Raw genomic sequence first — 16892 nt, forward strand, 5'->3', positions numbered from 1 at the left:
GACATGAGGAGCCTCCCTCACCCCCGCTTCTGACTAAAGGGGACACAGATAAAAGGACGTTCCTGGATCCTTTCCTTGGCGAATTGTCTCCGGATCTAATAATGGCTGGTGCTAGCTGCCACAGTCTCATTTCTGTTTGGCAATAGTTGAAGGACTTAAGCTTAATTTAGCAAAGAAGGAATTAACCCCATTTAGTTGAATACATACATTTATATTTCCTACCCACCCAATGCTCATGTTGGGCTGGAATTGAAGAGTTAACTGTTCTGATAGAGCTCAATACTACTTCGAGTAAGCAGTAGCAAAACTGACTCCTACAAGAGAACCTACCTTAAAAGAACTTCATTTGAAATATGAGAGTGGTATTTTTATTATAGTAAAGATTTTTAGTCAGATTATAAAAAGAAATGAACAAGGAGCTATAAGGTGGCAATGGTCAACTGAGATTTGGTCAACCTCAATAAGAGTGCTGAACATTTGAGGCAGTACTCGATGGGGTTTGGGGGGAGAGAGGAGAGCTTTTTCCCCCCCCAAGGTGGGCAAAGGATACACCTACTCTATCATTCTAATGGGCGTTGTTCCTGACTAAGAACTTCAGGCTTAGGTGCTAAAATAGTTTATATGAATTCTGTTTTAAAACTGTGGTATTTATTTGTTTTCAGTATTCTTGAATACTAATTTGTGCTTTTGAACACAAAATAATTGTGTTGATTATCAAAGTGACTGACAGGTACTCTGCTTTTTAATATAGGTGAGAGCAGGAAAGAGAAGACCTCCTTCCACCACAGTTCATTCTGGAAGCAGAATCAGGAAGAAAGCAAGGAGGTGGCACTAGAAGAAAGATGCTGAATAAATGTACTTGAGCTTCCACCAAGGATGATCTCTTGAAGACAGTGAAGGTACTATCACTGTAGAGGACAAAAGAAGTCAGTGTTGCAAGCTTTGCTTTGCACCTAGCAGAAATTAAAGGCCCTGTTGTCAATCTACCTCCCAGCTGCCTTTCTACTCCAGACAGGATGAACCCTGTGCCCACCCTACACCTGGTTTGGAGTACGTTCCCCATTGAGGAGCAGAGCCAAGGTTCCACCCAGCCTATGTGTGAGGTGAGACATAGGTTCCATGGTGGTTGCTCTCCTCTCCAACCTTATGCAATATGGGTACCTCGTGCTGGGGCCTAAGGACACCTTGAACCCCAGGCATTATCTGGTTTTAACTGAGGTTCTTATGTTCTGCTTTGTGTATTATAGCAGGGTGCACATTCTTAGCTCAGACATAACTGGGCCTCTTTTCATCTGAAACCCTTTGTGCACTCAGTTAAGGTCACTTGTATTTCTAGCTTCTTATTGCCCACTTGAATCAAGTACTTTGTGGCTGAAATTAACATCACTTTGATATCAAATAGATGCAGGCACAAAACCGCAATTGCACTTATTTGTGATTTGCAGTTTACTGGTGTGAAAATAGAGACTAGCTTTACAAAATCTGGCTCTTCATTTACAAGGAAATGATAGTCATTTATTCAAAGAGTTGAACTGATCCTGATAGCTTTTTAGTGTTCTGGGGGGAAAAATATTTTTCCCTTTCATAACAATAGGTGTTCTTATGTTTTTATACCTAATCTCTCTCCAGCAACAAAGTATAAATTGTTTTGAAATTTACAATGCTACAACTATAAATAAGGATGTGCTGGCCATTCTTTCCTTAGGGGCACAAGAACTGGGCTGTTAGGCTAAAGATTTTGAAGTTTATTTTCAGGATATGTTACAGTATTATAATGCATGACCACTGACCCACAGTCAGCATGGTTTTCAGGTTACTGCATACATAATAGAAAAGTCTCAAACTTTAGCTCAATTCAAATCTCTGTCACTTGAGCATAAGGAAAATCTCGCTCTCCAGAAGAGGAGGGCTTTTATATATCTTTTGGCCAGCCACTAGAGGGTGGCACAACCATGAAATGATAAACGTTTGAGCAGGTCCATCTAATAGAATGAGGAGCGAAGGCAGACTATTACAATATCATGTTTATCAGATCAGCCATGGTTATACTCTTGATCTGGAGTGGAGGGGAAATAATGTGAGAAAGTAAAAAAAGAAATAAACTAGTGATTGGGCTAAACAATACAAACATATTGCAGACGGCCAGAAATACAAGATTGAAAAATGAACTCAAACTGACATGGAAAAAAAAATGACTCCCAGATGACATGCAGGCATAATCGTTTCTGACTGAAGAGCGTAAGCTCAGTTCCTCCACTGATTCATCAGAAACCTTATCCTGGAAGGAGATGTAATGCACATTTTTTCTCCCTAAAACAGGATAAAAATGCTAGGATAGCTTCAGCAGTTCACTTCCTCAAGCCACCACCACCTGAATGGAAAATTTAGAGAACTGACCTGAAAGCTGGCCACCACCTATGCTGGTAATACCAAAAGACATCATAAAGACCATTAACAGTCTTCCTTTTTCAAACCAGAAGGGAGCCCATTTTGTGTTACTGGAACACAACTCCTAAAGCACTCTGTCTTATGATGGCGTTAGACTAAAATGCCCAAGGGACTGTTTATCTTAACACCCAGGCAAGCTGGACTATATACATAGATGGTCACTTACACCAAAAAAATTGCAATACTCAACTTACTGCTCAAGGACCAGTCACTTACTGCAGGTCAACTGTATTCACATCAAACCAAACAATACCTGTAATAAATCTTTAGTTAGTTTTAACTACAAAAATAAATGTTATTTACAAAGTTAAAACAGGAAACACAAATGAGTTACAGTCAGAGATTTATAAGGTAATATAAGCTGCTATAATAAGTAACTCTATACATCCTTTAAGGCAAACCTGTGCAAAGCAGCATGGGAATCTCTTGCTTATGTTTAGGCATCTTTGCCCCTCAGAGTCCAGACAGTATAAAGGTCCCAGTTTCTCCTTGTCAGAGATTTTTATCCCCTTCAGCCCAGAATCCAAGCTGAAGGGATGAGTTCATGCACAAGTCTCCCCTTCCTTGAGGGAGGTAGGAATGCAGTCTATAAGGTTCCTGTCCTTTGATGCTACACGATGCCTCTTTTGCAGGATGAGCACTTTCACCAAACAGGAAAAGATGCATTAAATGTGGTAATCACACAATTAGAGATTTACATGCAAACATTCAATATAATTTTATACCATGGGATACAGATATTATAAGTAGGATTAATACATGAAGCATCCAACAAGCATTTTTAATATCTATATCTATATATATTGTTATAATACTAATATCTATTTTAACTATACAAACCCTACAGGTAAGCCAGACTGGTTTCCAGCTGTGCATTTGTCAGTATTCAGTGACGCACTGGGCCATTGGCATGAGCTGACACCTGGCCTGCCAGCATCACAGCAAATTTAAAGGAAATGACCAAACTACAACTGGAAAATGAGTAACTGCAGTTCCAGCTGGTGTTCATGATGAAATGAATTCTGAGAAGTGTCGCATACTTGTTCCTTTTGGATAATGACTCAATTATTTTCTCCATAATAGGTACTTAATTAACAAAGTCACACAATCAGGTTCCTGTAATTCAGGGGTTCTCAGACCGGCACATCCCTCGGCCTGTGCCACCTCCCGCAGCCCCCATTGGCCTGGAGCGGTGAACCGCAAACAGTGGGAGTCACGATCGGCCGAACCTGTGCACACGGCAGGTAAACAAACCGGCCAGTCCCGCCAAGGTGCTTACTCTGGCGAGCCACATGCCAAAGGTTGCCGATCCCTGTTCTAGAGGTTAAGACCAGAAGGGACTGCCAGACCATCTAGTCTGACCTCCTGCATCCCACATGCCAACACCAGCACCTGAACACTAAGCCCAATATTAGACCAAGGTATTACAGCTCACAGGAGACTAAACTATTTAGCCCAAATGTAGGCTGGGAGAAGAGTTCTCCCATTCTGTTACTATGCCCCTCTGATCAGTACCAGAAATTAGAAAGGATTGGTATTTGGACAGTCCTGCATTTGAGGACTTACAGTTAAACTAACAATAGAAGTAATATTCTGAGGTTATAAACAAGGGAAGATATTGTGAAAATTTGGTTATTTTATATTAATTTTGTTGAATCTCAGTTGATTTGGGTGATGATAATTTGGAAGTTAATGTACAGTTAAAATCAATTCTATTTCTGTGGTCAAGCGAAAGAATTCCTCCACACTAGTGATAAATTTGGCTTGGTTAATTAAGTTTAGCTAACCATTGTTTCTTAGAAACATTATCATTCTTACTCCATCCAAGTATTCTCTGGAGAGCTATATAGTGAGAACTTGTTTGTAACACTCCTCTGGCTACATCTCTCCAAATAAACTGCTAGAGCATACGTGAGAAGGTATCTGACTACTCACAGGTCAATAGGTCAAGTACCATAAGTCAGGGACTTTGGATCCAGGAGTACACTTTGGGTTTGATAATTCATATGTTGCATTCCAAAGGATTCTTTGTGGATTCTGCTATGGTATTTATGACATAATCTCTTCCCATCACAGTCAGATAACTGAAAGTGTCCATCAATAAGTGAAGAGGAGAAACACTTGCATGTGTGATTTCATGAGGGAGGTAAGTCAACCATCACATGTCGAAGAATCTCAGCCAAATAACACACATTAAACCTGAGTGTCTCAGTGCTATCCCAGGAGGAGCTGTATGCAGATGTTACTAGGGCATTTACAATACAAAATCCCTTCTTAGAGAACTAAATCAAAGCTGCACCACTGAGACCCATGAAGCTCAAGTTCTTTGTGGCACAGTTTCCTTGAGCAATTTTTATAAACACTTCCTAAACACTTTATGAGCTATGAAAACAGTTGGGGAAACTGTGCAGCCACGTAAAGGTCACATGCTAAGTACATTCCTGGAAAATGTTCAGTAAGAATTGGGAACCAGCAGAACACTGACAAATGTTGTGGACCTAAGACAAGCCTCTACATTCACACTACATTCTGTTTAACCATTTATAATAGTTCTAATGCCTGTATTAGAATTTATAATTTATTTAATGTACTGCTCTATAGTAAATGAATTCCGCTCACTAATTTCACTCACTCAGTTTGGTTCTATAAATCAGGCTGCTGGAAAAAGCAGCTGATGTGTTGGAGTATATATCTTTTTCCCGCTCTTGTTTCTGGTCTAGATTATGGACTAATTGTTTGTAAAAATAATTCATTAAATAAATGCCATTTGTTGTACTAGCTGACTTATGTTTGCAATTTTTGTAAATGCCATTAGTTGTCTCATGGCCTCCTGCTCTTAAATTACTGGGTTCTGCTAACTTGTTTTGGATTGTGTATGAGTGCTCATTGACACAGCTATCTGAGAGTGATTACATAACATAACAGCAGATAAGGTGTCCAATCCCCTGTAGACTACCTGAGATCAAATATTAACTGGGCTGATTACATTTCAGAGAGGACCCAATCCTGCAAGGTGATGAGCATCTCTGGAAAGGTGCTGAGTGGCTAGGTTAGTGGTAGTTGGAAGCGTTCAGCATCTCACAGGAAGCACTTAAACATAAGGCAGGATTGGACCTAGATTTAGGCCTACACTTGACTTCAAATGTTGTCGTTTCTGACCCAGATCCCTGTTTTTTCATTTTTTATAGTCCTCCTTTTATTGGTGGCCTTGCCACCCACGAGAAGTACATGCTACTCTTTACATAAATCAGTGACATGGACATGTCTCTGTAGGTTGCATTAGGAACACCCAAGTACAGCACAACAGAGAGTACTTACAGGAATACGAGTGGTGACTCAGTTATCTTCAGACTCTCTTATCCAGACGGTCTTCATTGGTCAGCTGAATGACTTGCATGCTGGAAGGAATGGGAGGATATGGTTAATAATGGTTATGGTCAAGGGTTGTGTGGTTTTGAGACTAAAATCTGTTTAATAGATCAGAACATAGAATGGATGAAAAAATAAGCAATGGGAAGGTACTTAAGACACACTGGATTAATTTGGATACTAACTCAGCGACCAACCTCTAGTTTCAGAAGCATGGGTGAGAGGGGGTTATTCCCAGCAAAAGGTGTGAACAGCTAGCTAAAGAAACTTACATAGTGTTGTTGTTTAACCAGTACTTAAGTGGGTTGGAGGAAAACAGAAGTAGTAGATATAAAAAGAATTTTTACTCAAAACTGGCAACTTCTATGACCCTGCACAGAAATATACGATGAGGTAGAATACTGTAGGTTTAGTAACCCTGCCTGTCATAAGCTGAAAACCTTTTAAAACACTTCATGAGTAATAAAGATGTTTATCTATACAATAGCAACCTTAGAACAGACCAATAAAATCGCAAAGATACTAGAAATTTTTCAATCTTGATTTTCCGTTGAAGTCTAGGGGGACTACTCACATGCTTAAAGTTAAGCACTTTGCAAGGTCAGGGCTAGAGTGCTCAGCACCGAGCACAATGGAGCTCCAGTAGAGCTGGCCCCACACTAAGCAGGAGGTAGATCTCTTAGGAACTGATTTTAAATGTATTGGGAAGAATTTGGAAAAGCACTTAAGGGACTTAGGATCCCAAATCCCATTGACTTTCCATTGGACTTGTGCTCTTACATCACTAAGGTGCTTTAAAAAATTATGAATTATATATCAACAGTGAACCTTTAGACATGGGACATGCACTTCTCATATATTTGTTTTTTCTCAGTACAAGCTTAGTAAACTGGCAATATACTGATTTTCACTGGGAATCTGTGTTCTCAGTGTAACTGAAAACTGCATTCTGTTTTCACTGTGATGGTCACTAACTTAATGCTAGATTTCCTTAATTTTGTCATGTTTTGGTCAAATTCCTCATCTGACTTTTTTTTTTTCTGCATACAAAAAGTAAATGAGGCCATTGAGATCATGGCAATAAATCCATCCCTACTCTAGAATGCTAACTGCTTAGTAATACTCCTATCTAAAAGTTGCATTATAAATCTGAGTTTCTTGGCTTATTATTAATTTTTATTTTTAAACAAAGGGCTCAGTCAACTGAACAGCCAATATGCTAATCACCCCCTTTTTCCTGAAGGAAGAAAAGAGATTCAACTGCCAAATTAACTGAAAACAACAAATCCCCATGTACTGGCATTTTCAATCAAGTATTTTAGGGGTGCTTCAGGAGAACTCTTTCCCACACATTTCTAAAGTTGTGGCAGAAATTTACTACCATGAAGCTTCCTATGGGTGAAATTCACTTCCTCCCACATACAGGCTACATGATCTGACTTTTTGCAAGGGTTGGGCAGGTAAAGACCTTCCCACCAACCTGTGGGCAGGTGTGCTTCAGGGCTGCCACGTAGTGCCTCTGTAGCTGTTACCCTTGCTGGGCTGGAATAGCAGACACAGCACCTCTTCATCTACATACCATGGATTTGGACTACTAGCATCATGTCAGTGAAAATCTAGTAGCCTACAGATCCCACATACCTGTCCTAGTCTATTGATGGCTAGAATGGAGCCTTGCTTCGCAGTACAGAGGAGGAGTACAAAGCTACATTGCAAAGCTGTTCCACCTCCCAGTCAATGTGGTGCCCAACTGGTGTAGAGTGTAGCCCTACAGGATCTTTCACTGAAGTTTACATCATGATAAACTAACAAAATTTGGGAAAAATCAACACACTGTATAATCTAATTCATTGATAGGATACCAAGATTTATTGTCAAAAGCTTGGAAGTTGCTATTTAGGAAATAATACATCCAAATCAACTGGGTTTCATAAAAGTATTAAGTACAAATAGTTCTGAACTTTTTCATTATAGGATAAACTGTAGAAAAGCAGCCTTCTTCCCCATAGCTGGATGAACACTAGATACTGAAAATACCTTTGATCGTTTCCGTGCATAAAACCTATTCACAGTGGATATGGATTAATTTTGGCTAGTTTTTTATTGATTTTAATTTAATTTCCTACCCAAATCCATCTGTGGGAAGACAGAGATATTTGTAATAGAAAATCAGTAATATATAAGAGCGGTTTCTTTTTCAAATTTCAGAATTATTAGCTCTTAGGCATATGCTAACTTCCAGCTAATGTAAAATCTTACAAACCACAAATATGGAGATCTTCACAACTAATGGCTAGTGAAGTGCAAAGGCTTGAGTGGATTAAAACTCTGTTCACATAAGCCCACGACAGTTTGGTGCTTTTCCAAGCCTCTGTGGTCTGGAGATTCTGGAATTCCAGTGCTGCTTGGTTTTGGCAAGCCAGAAATACCAAATGGGCAGGCTTTCTTGTGATCTATCTATATTTCTACTTCTAGGAAATCAAAGACCTGCAGAGGTGCACAAACACTTGTTTTTATTTTATTCTCACTAGCAGGCACCATGACAATATGCTTATAAGGCAGTCTACACAAGTTTCCATGAGAAGTATTCTTAAGTGGCAATGCTTTATGGTTCTTTTACATTTACACCAAGAAATGCTCTAAACATTGATAACATTCATTTACAGCCCATTTTATTGGGTATCAGAGACTTGTAAAGCAATTTATCTGATGGTATAGGTAACAAAATACTACTTACCATTAACTCTTTTCTTCTTGCCCCGTTCTTCATTGCCAGACAAAGTCATTCCCTAATTGCCTTGCATACTGTAGAAATCAGTAGCTACAGAGGGATGTTTCTATTCCTTGGCCCAGTCAATGGATTCTGTATGGGTTTTTTTTCTCTAAAGGTTCTGCTGTTTAATAGTGATACATTTTTCAATTCTCTTCTGGGTTTCTTTCAGTAATAGAATGGAGACGTCATAAACTCAGTCTCCCTTTACTTGGATATGCAGTCCACACATTGTGAGAAAAACCGTTAGGGCAGCACATCTAGTTGCGAAATCTGTAAGTTCAGTCCTCTATGCAGGCAAACAGAAGGTCCTCTACCATCTCTGCCGTGCTAGTTTTGTAAGCCACAAGTGAAGCATGTAAAAGTCACTGCCCTTGGTAGTCTGAAAGATTCAGAGACCTTGGAATTGCCCAAAATGGTTGCATACAAAAGACTTAGTGGAGTCAAACATCATACAGTAGTTTGCTGAAATATGGTATGATCTATATTCATGGAACACCCTCTGGAATACGTGTCTTCTCCTTCACTTCCTCCTTTCTTCTCTTTTCCCACCTTCAGTCTTTTTTCATTTCCAGTAAGCAGTATCTCCCTCTACAGCAAATACAAATGTTTAATTGAAAAAGAGGCAGTACAATTAATTGGTCCCTGTTGTTTTTACAATGAAATAGACATACTTTATAATGCACACTGAATACAGAACAGTTATAAGTGAGCACCTCCAAACAGTTATAAGTGAGCACCTTGTAGGATCGGGCCTCTACATTTAGCAAAGTCTCCAATGTCATACTACTCACTCATAGTATAATATCAGATGCTTTCTAAAATGTTTGCTTAAAAAGAAAAGGAATTTGTACATAGTATAAAGTTTTGAAAAAAAGCAGACTTCATCTGCAGTTGCAAATCTATCTAGGAATTTGTATATCTGAGCACCTCAAAATTTTTAATTAATTTATCTTCACAACATCCCTGTCAGGATAGGAAGTGATATCATCATATCATACCTGGGGAACTGAGGCACAGAGGAATGAAGTGATTTGCCTGAGGTCAGACAGGAAGCCTGGGGCAGATCAGGGACTAGAACTAGGATGTCCCAAGGCCTAGGTTAGCATTGTAACCACAGAACCATATTTCCTCACCGCTGTTTTCTTTATGAAAGAAACCTTATGGGAGAATGGATGGTAATGAAGACTTGTCTTAACTATTGATAAAGAGAGCTTACCCCTCTCTGTTCTTGATTCAGTCTTACTTACATTGGTAAAGCAGGAGTAATTCCATTGGAATTAATGACATTTGCACAAATATAAAACTAATGCGAGAGCAGATGATGAAATTCAAAATGATTCAAGCAAAATGAGAAAATGCTTTAAAAAGGTTAATTTCAAACAACACAGTAGAGGCAAGGTTCAAATCTATTTTTATTTTTTCAAAAATGAAATGATGGCCTTGCTCTCGTATAGATCATACATATTTACAGAGTTGAAATGTTGCTGATGTGATTCCCCAAAAAACGGCCTGAAATAAATTCTTCCTGCACTTGGTAAAATGTTGAGCAATCCCTCTAAAACTTCCCTCTCAACTGAAATTCTGTCATTCTAACTGCTGCTGAGCCCTTCAAAAAGAATGGAAGAGAGGAAAATCTGTAACAGGAGTGGCTGTTTCATGGAAATAGTTCAGGAAGATAAGCAGTCAGACAAGGACAATGATGAAAATCTATGAAGACATTGGTACAGATGTTCAAGGTACAGACTGCACATTGTTTCTACTTTTTTGTTATCTACCTTTGAGACCATCCTTAGTTACAGCTAGTCCATTAAAAGCTATATCCATCACTGCAAATACTCAAGGGTAAATCTGAATAAAACTATAGGAAGGAAATTCTGCAGATTAAGGTTTTGGCAAAATGCCTTGTGAAGAAGGTATTAGCGGAAATATTAGTCTATAGAATTTCCTTTCTCCAGTTGTGTTCAGTCCATTAAAGGTCGCTGCTAAGAGACTATCCAACCAGGGTGTGCTGGTATAGATTGCAGTAAGAAAGAGTCAGTTCATGAGACCTAGATGGTTTAAAGTGACAAAGAGTCCTGTGGAACCTTATAGACTAACAGACGTTTTGGAGCATAAGCTTTTGTGGGTGAATACTCACTTTGTCAGATGCATGCTTATGCTCCAAAATGTCTGTTAGTCTATAAGGTGTCACAGGACTCTGTCGCTTTTTACAGCTCCAGACTAACACGGCTACCCCTCTGATACTTGACTAGATGGTTTAGTTGACTGAGGAAGGAAAGTGTGCAGACTGCTAGAGGTTCTTTGATGAACTAAAAGAAAAATGAAGTATCATGTTCACTTATCCAAAAGAAAACTGAACTCAAAAAGCTGGCTAATAACTGTAACCAAAAGGTTTCAGAGTAGCAGCCGTGTTAGTCTGTATCCGCAAAAAGAACAGGAGTACTTGTGGCACCTTAGAGACTAACAAATTTATTAGAGCATAAGCTTTCGTGGACTACAGCCCACTTCTTCGGATGCACAAGGATAGGTTCCTGGGTCAGTGGTTTTGTTCAGTGATGTGTGGTTGCTACCTATCTACCTACAAGGTAGAACCTATCCTTGTAACAAAGCCCGATGCCAACTCTGTCCACATATCTATTCAAGTGACATCATCATAGGACCTAATCACATCAGCCCTACCATCAGGGGCTCGTTCACCTGCACATCTACCAATGTGATATGTGCCAGCAATGCCCCTCTGCCATGTACATTGGCCAAACCGGACAGTCTCTCCGCAAAAGAATTAATGGACACAAATCTGACATCAGGAATCATAATACTCAAAAACCAGTGGGAGAACACTTTAACCTGTCTGGTCATTCAATGACAGACCTGCGGGTGGCTATATTACAACAGAAAAACTTCAAAAACAGACTCCAACGAGAGACTGCTGAGCTGGAATTGATATGCAAACTAGACACAATCAACTCAGGATTGAATAAGGACTGGGAATGGCTGAGCCATTACAAACATTGAATCTATCTCCCCTTGTAAGTATTCTCACACTACTTATCAAACGGTCTGTACTGGGCTATCTTGATTATCACTTCAAAAGTTTTTTTTCTCTTACTTAATTGGCCTCTCAGAGTTGATAAGACAACTCCCACCTGTTTATGCTCTCTGTATGTGTGTATATATATCTCCTCAATATTTATTCCACTCTGTATGCATCCAAAGAAGTGGGCTGTAGTCCACGAAAGCTTATGCTCTAATAAATTTGTTAGTCTCTAAGGTGCCACAAGTACTCCTGTTCTTCTTGTAACCAAAAGGAAAGCTGAAAAGTTTGAATTAAGATAAAAAAGTCTACTCAATTTTCTAACATCAAGGTGCAAAAATAGCCACTGGAATCTAACCCATATAATCTGACTGGGGCTTGGATATAAAGACCTGTTTCTTACCACCATTTTTGTGCATCAGACTCCTATTATTTAAAGCAGCCACACAGCTGACCGTAAACTTCTATACCTATGGTTTATTTGCTAATTGTGCCTCACCTATAGTTTCCTTTTTTTTTTTTAGTTATTGCAATACATGCAAAACACTACCAAAAATGAAACATTAAGAAATCATCATGAAAATATTTTCACACACATAGGGCACAATTTTTCATCTACCTGCCACATGGATAGAGTGTAATATGTTTTATCTGGGTACAATGTGTAATCAATGATCATCAGGATCCTTCTATGCTCCCAAATAGGATTTATTCCAGATCGGTATCATTTCCACTTTGGGGCAAGTGGATTTTCAAGTGGTCTGGCACAGAAGGATTATTGAAAGAACCAGTCATTAGATTTAACCAGACAGACTGGTTCACTGGATCACAGCACATTCTTGCCTTTAGGTGGAATAATTGATATGGAGCAACTTCTTCCAACTTAGACTGTCTAGAGGAGATGTATATTAATAATGTTCTAGGATGTATATGAATCCTAGAACACAGGTTTATATGCCAAGATTAGCTCCAAAGTTAGTATATGACATTGATTCTGAAAACACATTTTTTTTTAATAAAAAAAAATTAGCATGCTGGAACAGATATTGTACTAATTTTATGTTTCATTTCCTTTACTACCTTTTTCTTAAGATAGGTACACTAAATTTTCAAAAGATAATGAGCACACAGCAGCAAGAATAAATTCAGGAATACATACTGCACATAAATATCTATTTGAAATTATTTTTTGAAATGTCAGAGTCAATGGGGTATAACTGTCTCCTAATTATTTGAACAATTTCTGTGAAATGACAGAACATACTAAGAGGTGGTATAGCTAAAAATTCAATAAACATTTTGTGGCATGTTAAATACATATCAGTAAATTCACTTTTGCAGTATGTCACACCTCTACTTTGTCTGCTGGGTGCTACAGGTTGTACTATGCCACAAGCTACTAGGAACATGGGATAATTTAGGTATAAACATGAAAAGCAGGTCTGACATCTGCCACGTCATTGAAATACCTGCAACAAAATACTGATAGCCTTACTGATTTATTATGGCAGATAACCTTGTGGTGACAACAAACATGATTAAATGGGATATCTCCAGTACAGGAGTTGCATGATTTTTTGCCTTTGTATGACACACAAACTGTAATGGATACATTAAATACCAGGGCAAGATCCTCAGCTGGTGTAAGACAGTGTAATTCCACTAAAGTCAGTGGAGTTTCGCTAACTGAGGATTGACTAACAGAGAAAGACTTAAAACACTCCACTTTGAGTTATTTTAAAATTTCCTGTGTGTTTTTATTGCATTTGTAGCCCACACAATGGGATCTCTCAAGAGAAAAATGACATGCCAAAAAAACAAAAAAAATCTAATCACATCCTAAAATCATACCAGGACTGTGGTTACATGACTGTCTGAATAACTAAGTGGACATGAGGCATTCTCTCTTCACTCATTCCAGGTGCAGCACTCCTGCTCCCAGGAGAACCTGGTCCAGAGGTTCTTTCCTCCTTGAAACTTTACATTCTAGTGGGAGGTGGGGAGGAAGAGATTAAAATTGCCCCATAACGCTCTTCCTTAAAGGTACTATGTCCAAAAACCTTTACACCTCAAACTTAGGCTTTCCAAATATTTTGCTAGGTTCTTCCAGAGCAAGGTTACAGTAAGGAAGGACCTCTGTTATTATATATAGTATCGATACATCAGAAATTATATAAATGAACTAGGAAGGGAATTTGACCTGTCACTGTGGATAACTGACAGAGCAATCAGTCAATTTCTGCTCTTGAGAGGTTGGACTCCCTATAGAATGGACTTCTCTGCTTCTGGTGGTGAAAGAATTTCAGCAGGAGCTCAGCATCCACCACACACAAAAGACCCTTCATCTCTTTTAGGATCTGAAAACAAATCAACCAACCAACCAGTTGTCTCAAGCTGGGATAGGAGCTGGTATAGAGGAAAAAAATGAAAGAAAGTTAAAACCCTAGCTCCTCCCTGCCCCATAATATTACCCCTTTTGTTCCCAGGTGACTGGATTTCCTAGAGACCTATGAACCCTCACTGATCCCTGTTATTTTCCCTCCCCCCTTTTTTAATATGGAAAGTTATTACATTACATGAGCAGCTTCTCTTTAGAGTGCCCGCTCCAGTCAGGGTGCCCTTGTTTTTGACAGTACATGCAACAAAGGGAAGAAGACTACACTGGCCAAAGATTATAAGAACATAGGACAGAAGAAACATTACTTAAATCAATTAGTCTGAAAAGTGACAAAGTGAAACCTAAACTTTGGCGAGTCCATTAATCACTCAGCTCCACAGCTACGGGCCTTGGAGCAAAACTGGTCTTTACTTACTAATGCCCTAATCTATGAGCTCTTTTGTAGGGGTGCCAGCATAGAACACTTTATAGGTTTGGGGTGTAAAATGTTCAGGTGATAGTAACTTCCAGAATCAGAACTGGGTAAACAACAAAAACAAATATTTGAGATTTTTCAAGTGATTAAATGTGTACGTACTTGGGAATATTTATGCCACTTGGGCAATACCCTTCCCCAGGACTGATAGTATTTATAGTTGAGAATCTGTCACATTATATTATTTTCTCATGAAGTAGAGAAAATTCACCATCAGATTTTATGGTATCTGTATTACTAAACACAAAATCACCCCCAAACAGTTTGAGGTTAAAAGAGTCGTCATATTGCTACAATATAATATCCATTTATCAAGTTAAAAAGTTATTAAAAGCTAGACACGAACAACAATGCACAGTACATGAACTCAGAGGTGATTTAAAAACTCTAGAGGTCCCTGTGTCAAATTACAGCTGGGATAGATTTTTTACTATTGTAGAAATATCAAATGAGGATAATCTTTCATTGGACTATTAATCATTTGGTTACTTTCCTACATCATGAACTGCAAAACCTTATTTATTCTAACTCACTTAATGCATTCTTTCCAGGATACATTTATTCTATGTATCTGTCATTGTGATACATATTAGATAATGTTAGCACTTCCTTTCAAATGTGCTAACAGGTGGACAGTTGAAAAGTTGAACAGTTAAAGAGGGCTGATGTTGCTGGAAAAGGGCGCTCCCCATATGCCTGATCCAGCAAAAGTTTTACATGGCTTTCTGAGCTACGCAAGTCCCTGAAGGCTGCAGATGCTGGCCCCGGGGCCAGACAAACTATGAAAAAGAAAGGTCAGCCTGCTGCACAAGCCATACCTCCCCCATAACGTCTCACCCCAGCTCTGCAGGCCAAACAACAGAGCTGCCTGTGCTGTACTGCTCTCAACTTTCAATTCTCAAGCCTCCCTGTAGTAGAGCTGAGCAGCTTAAAGCACTGGCCTGCCTAGACCAGAAGTGTATTTTCTCTTTTTCTCACTTTCAGATTTATTCTGGTGGTGGTGAATAGTCTATTTTGTAACATTATGTCCTATACTTCTCAGTGTTGGTTTTACTTTTCCTGTATTTCTTGATAGTTTAATCACTCTTGCCAACCCAAGGCATTAAAAAAAGTCAAACCCCCAAAGGTCATGCAAATCATAAATATCTGTTGGATTATTTATTTGCCTTCTTGTTTCTGAGCCTTTAAGATTGAGGGCTAGAAACTTATTTTAAGACAAACAAAAAAGACTCATTTAATTCCATGAATCCAGAAGCTGAGGCTTTAAGAAGAGATCCAAATATTTTAATACTGAAGATAAATTTATGCAAACTGACAACACTGGGTTAATACAAATACTGTATAAAACCTCTCCATACATAGTTGCACCATATTTGCTGAACAACATATCACATTGCCCCACACAATCTCCTATCATCCATTATTTAAAACTGGAAGGAATGTATGATACTGTAATTTAGAAGACAAAGTTAGATCTGGATAAATGAGAGATCTGAGAAGAGAGAATTAGGGTACCTTTAAGAAGGACAGTTGCAAATTAGTCCACATTGTGAATATTACCATAAATTCTAGCAAAGAGGCTGAAGACTGAATGTGAATGGAACCTGAACTATCCCCTCACATCTACAGGTGGCTCCTTCACGACAGGCTTGAGGCACTTGAATAGGGTAGTATAGGAAGCTTGTATTTCTATTGCGCCTGCTTTATCTGTTTTATCTGCGCTCTCCCCTGCTGCTAACTCCTCTGCTTCCTGCCTGTCCCTATTCTCCCTGCACACCCATACCTCTCTCCCCTTCTTTCCCTTTATTCCTAATCTCTCCTCAGCCCCGATCTCCTGTCCCACTCTGCTCCCGCCCATATCCACCTGGTCTTGCATCTCTTCCCCCTCCCATCACTCCTCACCTGTTCAATCATAGAATCATAGAATATCAGGGTTGGAAGGGACCTCAGGAGGTCATCTAGTCCAATCCCCTGCTCAAAGCAGGACCAATCCCCAACTAAATCATCCCTGCCAGGGGTTTGTCAAGCCTGACCTTAAAAACCTCTAAGGAAGGAGATTCCACCACCTCTCTAGGTAACCCATTCCAGTGCTATTCCTTACTCTTTCGCATTAGAGCCGGGCTGCTTTCTGTTCCATACTGCTTTGGCATCAGCGGAGGGAGCACTGAGACCACAGGAGAGAGTCTTCCTGTTCTAAGTCCCAGTGCCTGGTGCCACAGTGGCTCACAGCAATGAGAGCAAGAATTACAAGTGAAAGTCCTGGGCAGCTCCTGCAGTCATAGGAATGGAACATATGCTTAGTCCAGTTGGCACATAGCATTTGTGATGCAAGGGATCATGTTCAGTGTAGATGGAATTTTCACAGAATTGAGCTGCTAACCTGTAACTAGTGTTC

General features: G+C 39.3%; 1 long non-coding RNA gene across 1 annotated transcript; it reads right to left on the reverse strand.

Annotated features, from left to right (window-relative positions):
- Window positions 1-757: 757 nt before the first annotated feature.
- Window positions 758-8641, reverse strand: LOC128838206 (uncharacterized). The gene is made up of 3 exons (XR_008445122.1): window positions 8555-8641; window positions 5767-5846; window positions 758-3088 (listed from the first exon to the last, which is right to left on the reverse strand). It is a non-coding gene; the product is annotated as an uncharacterized LOC128838206 (long non-coding RNA).
- Window positions 8642-16892: the final 8251 nt, after the last annotated feature.

The sequence above is a fragment of the Malaclemys terrapin genome, chromosome 5, assembly GCF_027887155.1.
Source record: "Malaclemys terrapin pileata isolate rMalTer1 chromosome 5, rMalTer1.hap1, whole genome shotgun sequence".
Lineage (NCBI taxonomy): Eukaryota > Metazoa > Chordata > Testudines > Emydidae > Malaclemys > Malaclemys terrapin.